The sequence below is a fragment of the Seriola lalandi genome, unplaced genomic scaffold, assembly GCF_002814215.2.
Source record: "Seriola lalandi dorsalis isolate HSWRI2012SDOR001 ecotype SW California unplaced genomic scaffold, Sedor1 jcf7180002054805, whole genome shotgun sequence".
In the NCBI taxonomy this organism is placed as follows: domain Eukaryota; kingdom Metazoa; phylum Chordata; class Actinopteri; order Carangiformes; family Carangidae; genus Seriola; species Seriola lalandi.
In genome coordinates this window covers 133,525-148,029 of record NW_019525358.1, presented here as the reverse complement: position 1 = coordinate 148,029, position 14,505 = coordinate 133,525, and positions in this window count along the sequence as shown.

The window sequence follows — 14,505 nt, the reverse complement described above, 5'->3', positions numbered from 1 at the left end:
CCAAGCAGGTGCAGGAGATTTTCACTATTATCTGCTTCAAATACAGAGAGGGAAAAAGTTTTTCTTTGTCTGATTATGATCTACGATATAGGGTCTACGATTTGAGCTTGCAGTTGAACATTATTACTGGTATTGGGGGTAAGGTGTTACTGTAAATTACTTTTTCCATTAACGCAGTCAGTGTTGTGCCAATTCACACTTTAAAAGAACTAGTTCAAAGTTCAGGTCATACGGATGAAAATTGACAAGTTCACGTTCATTTGTTCCGTTTTTTTTTTTTGATAAATAGGCCGCTATTCTTTTTCAGTAGAACCTCCTTTGAAGGAGCTGAAAACTGCACTCACCCCCACGGGGTGAGTGCAGTGTTCAAAATACTCAAAAGACCAGTGAATGTCCACACCAAAGAATTTAGTTCAAATTGTTTAGTATATCTTTTCAGCAAGCAATGAACAATTATAGAATTCTGGATCAGATGTGCCTTTTCCTAACCAATAACAAGTGTTGGTCAGTCCACAGTCTGACAAACTAACTTGCCCTGATCCAGTGTATTTATACAAGTACAAACAAAGAAATGCGCATGGGCATTTTGTCGTCTTCTGATTGGCTCTGCTGGCTTTCTCCTTCCCGTCTGACTCCGACCTTAAATGTAACCAAAAGCTCAGCACGCTCAAAGGAAGACAGTTAATGTATACACATAAATTACCACTTATCTACCTCTGTTACCTCCGGTTGCCATCTACACATGCCCATAGGGTGATCTTTATCAGTGATTGTAAATAATTTCCCTGAGGCAGATGTTTAAACAACAACTCACCCTTAGCACCTAAATATCCACTAGCATAAATCATTAAACAGTTTTAACTTTAATAGCCTGCAATACTACAACACCTTCGACCAGTCCATCACCAGCCCCTATTCTTTGCCGCTCCCAAACTAAATGAATTATTGTATAACACTGAAGAATCACAGACATGAGTTACATTTAAAAATCCCTATATAAGTATAATCCGTCCAAGTCTTCACTTGTTTGTTCATAAAACTGCTTCAAATGCTCAAACAAACTGACTTCAGCAGTAGTAGGCGTGCCGTCAAACTGTCGAAAAACATGAGCGTCACATTCATCATTTGTAAACGGATTCATACAGTTCAGCGTTCACAAAAAGCACACGCTCATGTCCATACGCAACACTGAACACAGTAGTCTGACATGTTATGTTTTGTTTTTTTGTGATTTTGTGAAAAATGTGTTGTCGCATTATGAATAAAAATCTTAACAGAATAATGACACAACACACAGTCAAAACAGGTGTCAAAATCTGTGAAGTAAAGCTATTTTGTTTAATGGGTATGTGCACGTTCATAAATGCTTCACAGGTGCTGAGCAACAGTTACTGTATGCATAAGAGGGGGAATAGGAGAAATGCCCATGGTAGTATAATAATTGCCCTCAAAGAAGCATGCAAGCGTTTCATAAGCAAGGATACTTGATGTTTATGTCATGTTGAAATTAAGATACATAATTAACAACAATTTAAGTATTGTACATTTCAGAAACACCTGTCGACAGCAGCAAAACTAAACAAAGTGTTCTGTCAAAACTCTCGCTGGTGACATTAGAGCCTCGATATCTGTGAGGATGACTCACACTTTGCTGAGCACACATGTAAGTGCAAGATGTGTCAGGCTGCATACAAGAGGAAATACTGCTCTATAGTCTTCCAGTCAAATTCCTTTTCATTACATTTTAGACAAATTGAAAGAAAAATATATGTATGAATGACAGGGAAAGACCTGTATGCCTTTTAGAAAGTGAATAACTTGACAAACTGAGTACAAGTTATAGCAATTGCTGTTCTCAAGTAACTTCCTCAGCACTGACATTTGCGAACCAGTAGATGTGGATTGAAACAGGCTGTGTCATAGCTGTTGACATTTGACATGAAGTTCCCTCTAATTCCTGAGCAGCTACATAATAATTACTGCAGTTATGCAACCTTGTCCCCTGGCTTGGAGGATTGACCTTTCAGCAAGTAACATGTTCATTTCCCTTAACGTGAAAACAGGGATGTCATTTCCTATTGCATTCTTCAGATGCAACAACACAGATATCATCCTACATGAACTGCATGCACTGTGTGTAAATGCGCACGTGTGGATATGTTGTCTACCTTTACGTGAAGAGGAAGCTGGCAACATCCACAGCAATAACTAATATTTTGGTCTAGCACGGTAGCACTGCTCCATGGCCTTCACACACAAACAAACACTCAACCATCACAGACAGTGGAGAGTGAGAAGAAACACACAGTCAGGTTTGATCCTTTCTGACCACAATCTGGCCTAATGGGAATCTTATGGCTGAGTGCGCCACATAGCACACAGAGTGAGGATGTATGGCCACAGTGAAAGCATTCCAGCAGGAAAAAATGAACTACACTGAGGGGAAAAGTAGGGACATATTATATGGGGATGAGGGGAGGACAGACAGATGGGGGGTCGAAAAGAAACATCATTGGGAGATTCAAGAGTTTAGGATCTGAGATTGTGTTTTCGCACCTATTTTTTTCACCATGCACGATCAATTATTGTCAGTAATTGTCTGTAATAGCCAGACTTTCACACATGTATTTCTAACACACATGATTATTTTTGCTTTCCTAGCAGAGGAAGCCTCAGTACATATGAGAGGGGTACTGGGTGTACTGTGTTTGCCTGGTTTTCACTTTGTACATATTTGCTTCTTGCTTTGAGGTTTGAGATTGGCTGTTGTCACAACATATTGCTTCTCTGGATTCTCACAGTGATAAAGAGGAAAGTAAAAAAAACATGTTACTGCCTCTGAAGTCCTGTTGAAATGTTTATTTCCTCTGAATATATTAAAGGATTAGAGATCATATGTAACGTGATTATGAACAAAGCAGCTGAAGTGTGATCAAAGGGAGGGAGAGAGTAAACACACAGATTTACACTTACAGACACATACACAGGAGACAGAAAAGGTGAGGGATAAACAGAAATTATGAGATGGATTAAGAGATTACTTCAGAATGAGATTTTTTCATTAATGAAAACAAACATTAGCAACTTTATGGAAAGAAAAAAAAACAGACGTAGTAAACATCCATCAGGCTCTTAAATATATGCTTTTATTTTTGCCGGTTCAAAACGCAGTGCAAAAATTAATTTAAGTGTCAAAACATGATACACTTGGAAATACATATATAAGTGTCTTGTTTTTAAATATATATTTTTTTTCTTCCTAACATGAACTCAAGGCAGCACAGATAGTGTGTAAAACACAGATGCTTTAACAAGAGAAGGTTACAATGCCAATGTGATGTAGTGAGAATATTTGAGCTAAAAATGCCTACATGAACACAGCGACGACTTTTGTTCAGTATTTGAAAGAAGTCCCTTTCTATTGTTACTTGTGTTCTTTCAGCCTTTGGGAAATGTGATAGTAAAATAAATATAGGTATACAAGTGCACTGTTCTCCATTTCTTATCGGGTTTCAATTTGTTATTATCTGTGAGTAGAACGATTATCAGTGGTCAAAGTTCTCTGACGCAACAACGGATTTCCGTTAACTGGATTCCAGAGACGCCAGTTTAGATCCAAAGGGAAAAAAAGCGAGGGGAGAGGGGTGTTATGGGACTTAGGGATTGCACTGCAAGGTGTTTCAGGTTAGCTAGCGTGGATGTGCTTTTACTGAGGGAAGGCTCTGATGTATCGGAGATTGATAAAACTGTCAAAAATAAACAGAGATGGGCTTGGCTCTGCGAAACAGAAAGCCTGTTAGTTTGTGGTGTGAGAAAATCAAACAGCCAGGTGTGTGTTTTTGCATGGTATGATTATCATATAAAAATCAAACAGCCAGCCAGCCACACTGCTGAATATATCATGTGCGTGCAGGTGATAAATGTAGATAATATTGCTTGGAGAGCAGACACGGAATGACAAATTGGCAAAAAGAGCATATCAGATAACAGAGCGCAATACTGAATTTACTCTCTATACCTACATGCCTGTTTCTATGTTTTTATGAACGTGGATGGTTGTTGCATGGATATACCGTGTTTTGTCTACAGTATAATAAAGACAAAAAACAGGTTGCACAGCAGACTGGTGCCCATAGCACCTAGGGAGTTGTTATCAGGGCTATCTGCCATGTGAACCAAAGGCTAGCGTGCAATATTGTACAACTCCATTGCTCTAAAATGCTCAGTGTATGATGTAAATCCTTTTGCTCAAGGCCAGTCTCCTCATCCATGATGCATCAAGCCTCCTCTCATAAAAAGAGCAAACAAACCTGTCTTACTTGTTCTGCTACATATTCAACTTGTTGACATTATGGCAGTCAATCCAACTCTCCAGGTTTTGCATTTGCATCGGCAAGAAGTAACTCTGAAAAGCACCAGTGGTCTCTGGTTGTCCTAAGAGGGTCCTACATATAGTCAGCCTGCAACTCAGGGCAGAGTCAGAGCAGTGTGTTGACAGACACCAGCGCTCGTCTACCATCCTGGGCCCATGTGCGCCGACAGCTGTCAACTACCTTGGCCATCACCTGTCTTTTACAGAGACACACACATGCCTACATGTATGCATGTACACATGCACTGACACACATAATACTGCCTTTGCACGCATGCACACCTGTAGCCAGAAAAACACACACACACACACACACAAACACACACACACACACACACACACAGAGTCACAGAGGAGCATGCCTGAGCCAACTCAGGCACTTAGTTCAGTCTACCCCTTCAGATCCCACTGCCCTTTTCTTTTTGTTTGTTTCATTCATATACTACCTCTCTCTCTCTCACTCTGAGTCTTCTCCCTCTCTCTCACTTTCTCCCGGCCAAAGCTGGGGATACAGAGCGCCAACCACCCGTGAGATGAGCGATTTAGTAATTGTGTAGCTGGCAGGCCAGGCATGGGGGCTTGTGCAGCAGTATTGGACATTGTGACATGTATGGGTGCAAAAAATAGTCCAAATGGGAGAAAAGAGAGAAAGAGACAGAACGAAAAAAGACAGACAGGCAGAGACAGAGTGGATGGATGGAACAGGAGTAGTTCTTGAAAAAGAAATGTAAGAAAAATTAATGGCTATAAAGAGAGTGCAAGAGAAATGAGAGTGGGTGCAGGCGCATCTTGGTATGTGGGTGGAAGCTTTTGAGTTTTGAAGAGTAGCAGCAGAACTGGCATGAGAGAGAGGGAACAAGGGAGGAGGAGAAGGAGGGGAGGGCAGAGATTTGAAGAGAAAGGGAGGGAGCGAGGGACGGGGGTGGAAAAGCAGCAATTAGTGTAATTAGGAGACCAGCTTTAGCAAGGCACTGACAATATGTCACCTCTCATTATAACCCATAAGCAAACACAGCAGCCTAATGCAAGGCAGCACCCATTCTCTAGACAGTTCCCTGTGTCAATGCAGATTTTGTTCTCCCCAGTCACGCTCAGCTGCATATCATTGACTTGCCAATACAACATGGGGTTTTGGATTCAGAATATAGAGTCCAGTCGAGGGGAGAGAGAGACGCAAACAATAGCAAGGTCCAGCTCGCATGCTGCTGGAGTACAAGATGTTTGGCAGCAAAACAGAAAAGGAGTCTAGATCCTTGTTAAACTACAGTGGGATCGATTAAATCAGATAGATAAAATGTGTTAGATGTTTGTGCATGATGGGAGGATTATATGTTGTGGTCAGATGAGATTGCTGTTTGGACAATTAGGGCATGAGAAATGCATTGTGCTTTGAAGCTGTGGATGATTTGCATCAACATCGCATTGCACTTTGAACATAACATTACTTTATCAATGTATTTTTCAAAGCACATGCTGACATTATGTACAGTATACAATATAACAGGTAACTTTGAAGTTGAATTTAATAGCGAAAACAAAAAAACCCACCATGCCAGTCCAGTCTATGTATAGCTATAGACAACATCTTTGTCATTACTGTACGCTCGCCTGAGTAGAAGGCTCATCATTTCTGTTCATTCCTGTGTATTTACACAACTTCCATGAGCCAGTACACTTGTTTTCATGGCAACTCTACTGTACTCCAAAGCAAACTGTTGTTTGTTGTCTCCTTTTATTTATTTTTTTATTTTTTGCTAGTCTCATAGCAAACGGCCCATTAAAACTTTACCATTTGCTACATAAACACTTTACAGACAGAGACATGTTTTCTGTTGTGCCTCTGGTTCTTTTTTTTTCACCCCTCTGTGACATGGCAAGGGGCCGCTGAGCCAAGTGACTGTGACAAATTGGGATTGGAAATGATAAAATAGGCTATTTAATAAGCATGGCGGAGGGGATTGGACTGTGGTTTTGGGTTCACTCGAATAAGCAGACTGTCTGAACTCCTCCTGGGCCCAGCTTTGATGGCAGCTTTCATCCATCTGATGGGGAGATTCTGGCAATGGAAGATGGAGCCGGGTATGTTTCGCTATCTACAGTGTGTGTGTGTGTGTGTGTGTGTGTGTGTGTGTGTGTGTGTGTGTGTGTGTGTGTTTGTTAAGCTGGGCATGCTCATGTGTGTGCACAGGGCCAGTTATGAGTAAATGCAAAATCAGTGCACAAATCAATCCAAGGCAGAGATATACTGTTGCGAGCAAGCAGGCCCAGGGGGAGTAAATGTGGCCATGTGTTAACCTAAGGCTATTAACTTACGAATATAAACTCCTTGCCTGAGATAGTAATCACTTGTGCCATTTTTTTTTTTTTTTGTCACTGTGGACCCTGAAATGAGAAGTTGTTATTAGAGAGAGATGCAGCGATAGTCCCTAATGATACTAGGCTCAACTGAGATGTCACACTGAATGTTTGAGTGTGTGTGGGTGCAGAGAGAAATGTTAGTGTGAGCTTAAATGCATAAGAGTGTGCAGAAAACATGAGAGGAGGTTAATGAAAATGTGCGTGCTTTTGTGTTTAAAATATGGCCACCATTAATTTGAAGATGGTAGCAACATATACAACAATGTCTTGAAAAGTTGGTTTTAAGGTAGTAAAGGATGGAACTGGAAAAGATGAAGGAGTTAAAAGAGAAAGAGATAAAATCAGTTAGAAAAACTATAAACCTACACAGGCAGCGATGCTGAGACTGTTAAAGAGACAATGGGAAAAATGGCAATAAAAGAACAAATAAAACTGACAGGGGAGTGCAAAGGAGAAATGAGTGAGGAAGATGGTGCAGATGGGCAGACAGCATAAGGGAAGATAGAAAAGGTGTAAAGGCAGAGTAACTGAGGAAAAGGGGTGAGTAAAAGCTAAAAGGAAAGACAGCAAAACGAAGTGACACAGAGAAAGAGGAGAGAGCGGAAAGCAGAAAAGCAATAGGTTTCAGAACTTGTTGACAGTGAGTAAGACACAGAGACAGAGAGAGACAAAGACAGGCAAAGAGATGCATGGAATATAGAATAAGGCGGTGAAGGAAGGTGAGAGATGAAGAGTGAGTAAGAGAACTAACGCTAGGATTGGTGGAATGGAGGGACAGTGAGAAAGTGTCTTTGTGTGTGTGGTGCTTGAATACATTAACAAATTGTTTATTCTTAAGTTCGAATACATTGTCTGTGCAAATGTTTGTGTGAAAAAGTGTAAGTTTTTGGGTCTCTGTATGTTTGTGTCTCTGAGTGAGTATGTCAATGTGTGTGTGTGTGTGTGTGTGTGTGTGTGTGTGTGTTTTTGCAGGCATTCATTTTTTTTTGATTATACCAGCCCCCCAGGAAGAAAAAAAGTTTCAGCCCAGTAGGAGAATCCTGAATTTTGGACCAGCTCCAACACACACACTAATGTCTGTGAAAACATGAATAATGAATTAAAGCATGACTTTTTTCCAGTAATGCGCAAATTCAATCCCATGAGGAATTTTATATTTCTCTTCCTCAAAACATTGCATTTCTAAAAATTTGGTTCTAGCTTATAATTCCGAGCTGTGCTGCACTGTTGGAATAATACACCTGATCTATTGATGACTGTCATGTTACGACTCAGACCTCTACTTTCATCTGATGAAAAGAGCAGATTACAGACTCAGTGCTTTTGTTGCAATACTTGTAATTCAAGTAAATGTTATAAGTTGAAATGGATTTGGTTGCCAGTGAAACTCAGTAGACACGTGGCAGCATCACTATACACAGCTTTAAAGCCTTGAAACATTGAACCACACTATACTGTACATACAGTAAATGACCTATGGTTTCTTCAGCAGTGAGTGGATTCTAATGGCTACTTTGGACACGTTCACCTCTGATAATTTATGTTGGGATACATTTTACACCTTTTTTTTTCTTACTGTTAGTGTCTGTGAAGTGTCTATCAAGATCACTCTTAGCCAAAACTACTTTTATACTTTAATATTTGCTGCTTATGGAAACTAAATTGGACAAGGACTAAGAGTCTGCAACCATGCTAGTGGATCTGTGAGGCTATACTTAGCCAAAGCGGGGCTTTGAGCGAAATGCTAATGATAGCATGATGACATGCTTACAATGATGATGCTAACATACTGGTACTGATGGGTTTGCATCAATTTTGTAAGTATTTGTTGATAAACTAAAATATGGGAGGAAGTTGGAATTTTGCTCCGGTTGCTAACAAGTGGCTTAATGAGACTGGAGCAGTTTTCAGAGACGTTAAACATCATCACGCCGAACACAAAAACTGATCAACTCACTACACCGCCTTTACAGCCTCGTTGTGTTTATACTCATACTCTTGCAAACTATTACTAACTTTATAAAAGGAAAGGCTTTTGTAGAAGAGGTAAGGGCACTTAGTGGTCACACTGAATCATGGTCTAGTTTGTTTATAGCCTAACAGTAGCTTTTTTACTTCTACTGCTTTACTTCTACTAGATTATCTTGGTGTTTATCTTATTTTCTGCTATAATCCAAAAACAGTTCAAAAATCCCATTGGCTTTTTGTCGAAGGGACCAGGGTGATGCTAACTTCTGAAACTGACAAAGTGAATTTTCTAAACTACATATTTAATTGAAGAGTTTTTGAAATTGCACAGTTTGAAACTAACTAATGAGAATTTCACAAAGTAAAACAACACCATAAATTCAGAAAGATTCTTTTCATTGTGAAATATTTCATTGCAATAAATTTAGTGGTATTTACATTTCAAGTATATTAAATTTCAACATTTGGTATTTAGTTGGTGACATAATTGAAATTAGTATGGCAATGATTTGCTTCCATAAAGTGCAAGATGAAAAGTCACGGTATCACCAAAGTCATTAGGATCCATTCTCTGGGGTCCTTGAATGTCTGTACTAAATGTCATGAAAATCCATTCAATTGTTTTTGAGATACTTACAAACACAAAAGCAAAACTGTCAACCTTATGGGTGGGTAAGAGAAAAGTGTTGGGATCACCAAAGTTAGAGGTCTTCATTCTTTTGGGACCATAAATGTCTGTACAAAATTTAATTGATTTCCGAGCCATTAATTGATGGCTTGATGGATTTTTTTAGTCTGGTGTCTTATTGCATTTATATATAATTCCTGTAACGTGCTGATTGAAGTTTCTTTGTAAATCTAACAATATCTCAGTTACAACAAAATACATGTTGCTGGTAGGACTCTCTATTTATCTGTCCTTGCACTACATTAAGGGATCTAATGAGATGTCGCTACCTGTTTTGCCGGATTTGTCACAACCATGCAGTGTGTGTTTGCAGCAAATGACAGTACTTTATAAATGAGCCAGCTTCAAATGCTTCACTTTGACATCACTGACAAATGGTGCAAATTATTGCCATGACTGAATCATCATTTTCAACCCAAGTTAAAAAAGTATTTCTGTGAAAAAAAGAAGCAGCCTTGTATTTTCCAATCAGTAATTCACAGTACTCATATATGCACTCCACACAACTCTCTGAAGTGCCATCTAATCTGATTGGTCAGGGAGGGCACAATAGAGAGGAGAGCAAGCTAATGGCAGAGCAGAGAGGCAAAGATAACAAGCTTATCACAGTGGGGGAAAAAAGTGGGCGAAAACTTGTTTTGGAGACAAATCCAAATAGACTGACCAATCACTTGACTTGTCAACATCCTCATGGTACATTTCAACAACTAATCCTTAATGCTGAAACCTGTGATAGCTGCAAGAAAATTACATCAATGGATAAAACTTTCTTTTCTCAATTGTTCAAATACTTTCTGTTGTTTGTATTGTATTTCATATGTACATGTTTATTTATTCATTTGATACATTTTTTATATTGCTTTAAGTATAATCTTTCCAGTATATGGGTCATTTTTTCCTCATTAAAGGGAAGCTTTTTCATATACAGCATTCACCCCCTACCCCCTCTGTCTTGTACTGCCCCCAACCCTCAACAACTGATAAGATGTATGGTTTAAACATTGAACACAATATTTAATTCATCACCACATAAAATAACACTGTTCACTTATGTTGCTATGATTAAAACACATATAAATGTAGAATTAGTTTCTCAGTCCCTAAAAGCATGCGTACTTAAAACCTGAGATATTTTCATCATACTTCAGTCATAACCCACTTGTTTGCCACATCATTGTCCCTGTAAACAACGTATAACAGCTAACACGAAACTTCATTTGTACATTAACCGTACTGTCAACAATTAGCCTATTACAGCTAAATACAATCAACAGTCAACCTTATTAACCATAAGCAACTATAAGCTTCAAGATGTGAAGCTGTAATGGGATGAGACCCAGTAATCAACAGTATGCAAACAATGACAATTCCCTTACATCTATATGCATTGAAAAAAAAAAAATTAAGGACAACAGTTACAACATAAATGTTGTATAATGGGATAATATCATTCTAATAGTAATAATAATGTGTTTTCAAATGTATTAATTTAAGTACTGCTTTATGCAGCTCTCTCTATACAGCACTAGAAAACAAATTATTTGTATTTTAAATTATTATTTTATTTAATATATTATTGCTATTAATTGGTTTATTCATTCAGTATTATTGTGAAATAGAGGTCAAAAGGCCACTTATTTGAGTGACTGATGCCACTGTATGTCTCTAGTCAAATGCATTGTAACACACACTTACATACATACACACACACACACACACACACACACTGCTACATTACAGGGCTGTCTGCCGGCCATTGGCCCCCTGCCTATCAGTTCACAGTGATCAGTCTTGCCTGGCTGTCGTCTGTCCGCTGCCAGATGTCAAAGGGCCTGCTCTGGGCATGCCCACTGATGAGAGGCTGCAGCCATGCTCTAGAATCAATCCAGCACTCTAATAGGTCACGAATGGCTGCACAGTGCTTGCCAACAGCTCGGGATTGGAGAATGAGTAGAGGAGGGGGTGGAAAGACGCAGCGGAAAGAGAGAGATACACAGGGAGAGACAGATATGTCAGCAATGTTGTTATCATCAACAGCAAGTTTTGTTGGCCACTGTTAGAAAAGAGAGGGCAGTAATTGACATGCCACTAATTTGCAGCAAGACTTTTGACTTCACCGTCGTGATCGCAATCTTTCAGTGAAACCAGAACACACTAACATACAGTAAATCTCTCATTTTCTGTCTCTGTCTTTCTCTCTACTTTTAGACCTAATTATGAGTAAATGTGTACACACTTAATGGAATTCCCTAAGTGGGGAGGCAGAACAGAAGGAGACAGAAATTTGTTAGAGGAGTGTGGATTTTGTTTTTAGATACCAAGCAGTTGGTACTCAGCAAATGTTTTCAGTTTGCAGAGCAACTTCTGTGCTGTTGTTGCATGCAGAAAAATATTTGATACAAATGCTCTCTAATTAAACATATTCAAAATGCCTGCCGCACTGTTAAGTCATCTACTGTAAGGGAACAGGGAAAGTGTAGATAGGCAAAAACGAATTAATTCTATCCTCCCAATGCTGTTTGCCTTTGAGGCACAGATGAATAAACAGTATGTTTTTATTTCTTTGAAGTTATCACTCCACAGCTCAAACATATCTAATTGGAAACTTGAAAAGAAATATTTTTGATCAGTTTAAGTAAAGCAAAGTTTTCTCTTTTTAAATTTTGATTGACTGTCATTAGAACATGAGACTTTTTTATCTCACTAAAAGTACATGTGATAAATAAAAAAATTAAAAAAACCTTTAGTTTGAATCTGTGTTGTATTCTGATCTAATGTTTATGAACAGGGAAAAACTGTACTTGTTTGCAAGAAGTGATGCATTATTTTGATATTGCCTCACAATTACACAAACTATTACAACGTCATGTGTGTTTCTTGATAAACATTGATCTGCAACCACCAGGCAGCTCAGCAGAAACCCATTTGTTCAAACCTGAAATAGTGTTGTGTTAAAACCCCCCCAAGTGGCTGCATTGGCGTGGGCAGATTGCTACAGGTAGCAGTGAGAAAATGAAATAAGGGAGACTAGATTAACAGACACTGCACAGCAGCCCTGAATCTGCACTGATTGGCAAGTGCAGTGTGTTGCCAGATGATGCTGCATTACATTGTGAAAGAAACTCTTTGAGCTTGGACGGCAGTTGCCTAGTGCTACCATCAGTACCTGGTGCTCCTCTACTGCTGAGGGGAACTACAGAAAGAGCCACACGCTCTGACCTAGACACTTCTCACACCTGAGCAGGTGGTGGGGGAACAGGACGTTGTTCATATCTGCAAGAGATTACTAACCCCAGGAGCTCTTTGCATCTCCGGTGGGAGGCCACACAGAAGGCAGGTGATAATCTGTGTGACTTTTTGCAGACCGACAGCCACAACCTTGGCTTGCAGTGAGTATGGAACTGGAGACACAGAAATGTTGGAACTTGCTCTTTAACATCCCAGTGGGGTTGGTCTGGCTGCAGAGGGGCACAGCTCTGCCTCAGCAGAGAATGATAATAGTGTGTCATTCCCACTGCCAGGCAGCATGGATTGGCCATCATCCTCTGTGGGGGCAAGTGGTGGATCTTAAAGATGGGCACAGGGCAGAGTCAGAAGAGCCCAGTCACATTCTGTCTCACTGCTGTCAGAGCAAAGCTCCATCTGAGGAGAATCCTGGAAAATAGGCCTATTACTGCCAACAAGCACACTCCTACTGTTATGGACGCAAGCAGCGGACTGCTCAGTGCTGAGGCACACATTGCACCACTGGTGTTGGTCTGCCGTGCCAATCAGTCCAGGGCACAAAAGGGAGAGTCTCTCTGTGCTGAGAGACGAAGTTATTCTTGACTTCTGAACTGTCTCTGTGGAGTTCAGAGTTGTTATGTTTAGTACTGAAGGAAAGTGTGTGGGATTTGGGGTCAGACCTGCCTTTTTCTGCCCTCAAGGGTGGCTGGCAGGCTCATTGTTGATTGGATCACATTGAAAGTACAATTTTCAGTTTATAGTTCCTAGGGTCAGATATGATCATAAGCTAGTTTTAGAGTCCAATAAATGTGTTAAGTCTATGCAACACTGAACCAAACATTACTGTGCAAAAAAAAAAACTGTGCAGAGTTTTTGCAGCAGTAAAAATGGCACTTCACCAAGTCAAAGTCAAAACTTGTGGCATGGTATACAATTAAAAAAGGGTCTAATGAAAGATGTTATTGTGTTTTTGGAGCCTGACCAAAAAGCCTTAGTTCATAGATATCTCAGCTTTTGCAAAATTTTGACTGTTCTTTTTCTAGGCACACACACCAGCTGTCTTTTGGTCTGTGTGTCCACCACTTTGGTCCAGACTAAAATATATATATATATATGATACAGGGTATGTAACAATTGAATGGATTGTCATCAAATTAATGGAAACCATTCATGGTCCACAGAGGATGAAATCGAATGACTTTGGTGATCCTCTGACCTATAGCTCCATCATGACATTTTTGTTTTTTAATAATATCTTATGCTTATAGTGTTAGTAATATTTCAACAACTATTACATGGATTGCCATGAAACCTCAGGATGAATTCTATATACTTAAGTGATCCTCTGACTTTGCATCTAGTGCCATCATCAGGTCAAAATTTCAGTAGATCTAATACTTTATGTCATTACTGCTTAAGTAATGACATTCCCATCAGCCTCAGTTGTACTTTGATAGTTCGTGCCAATTATACTGTTACCATGGTAACACATTGAAGTAAGATGGTGAAAATGGTAAGCATTATATCAGCCTAACATCTGTGTGTTAGCATTGTCACTGATATCATGTAGCTGAAAGCACTGCTGTGCTTAACTGCATCCTCACAGCTGCTAGCGTGGCTGTAGTCTCCCTCATGTCCCCCAACTTGTGTAATATTAGAGCACCATACAAGATCACTATTAATTGGCTGTCACATCATACGTGATTACATTTGTGGCTACTTAGTTTGGTGTAGCACATCAGCCCCTGCATCTCACAACTGTATGTACGATAACATCACCAATATATTATACATGTTTGTGGAAATCCCCGTGTAGTTCCTCAAACAATAACCATTATCAACCAACAACCAAGTGCTCTAAGCTGTTTAAGTTGTTCTTGAACTGTTTGCTCTG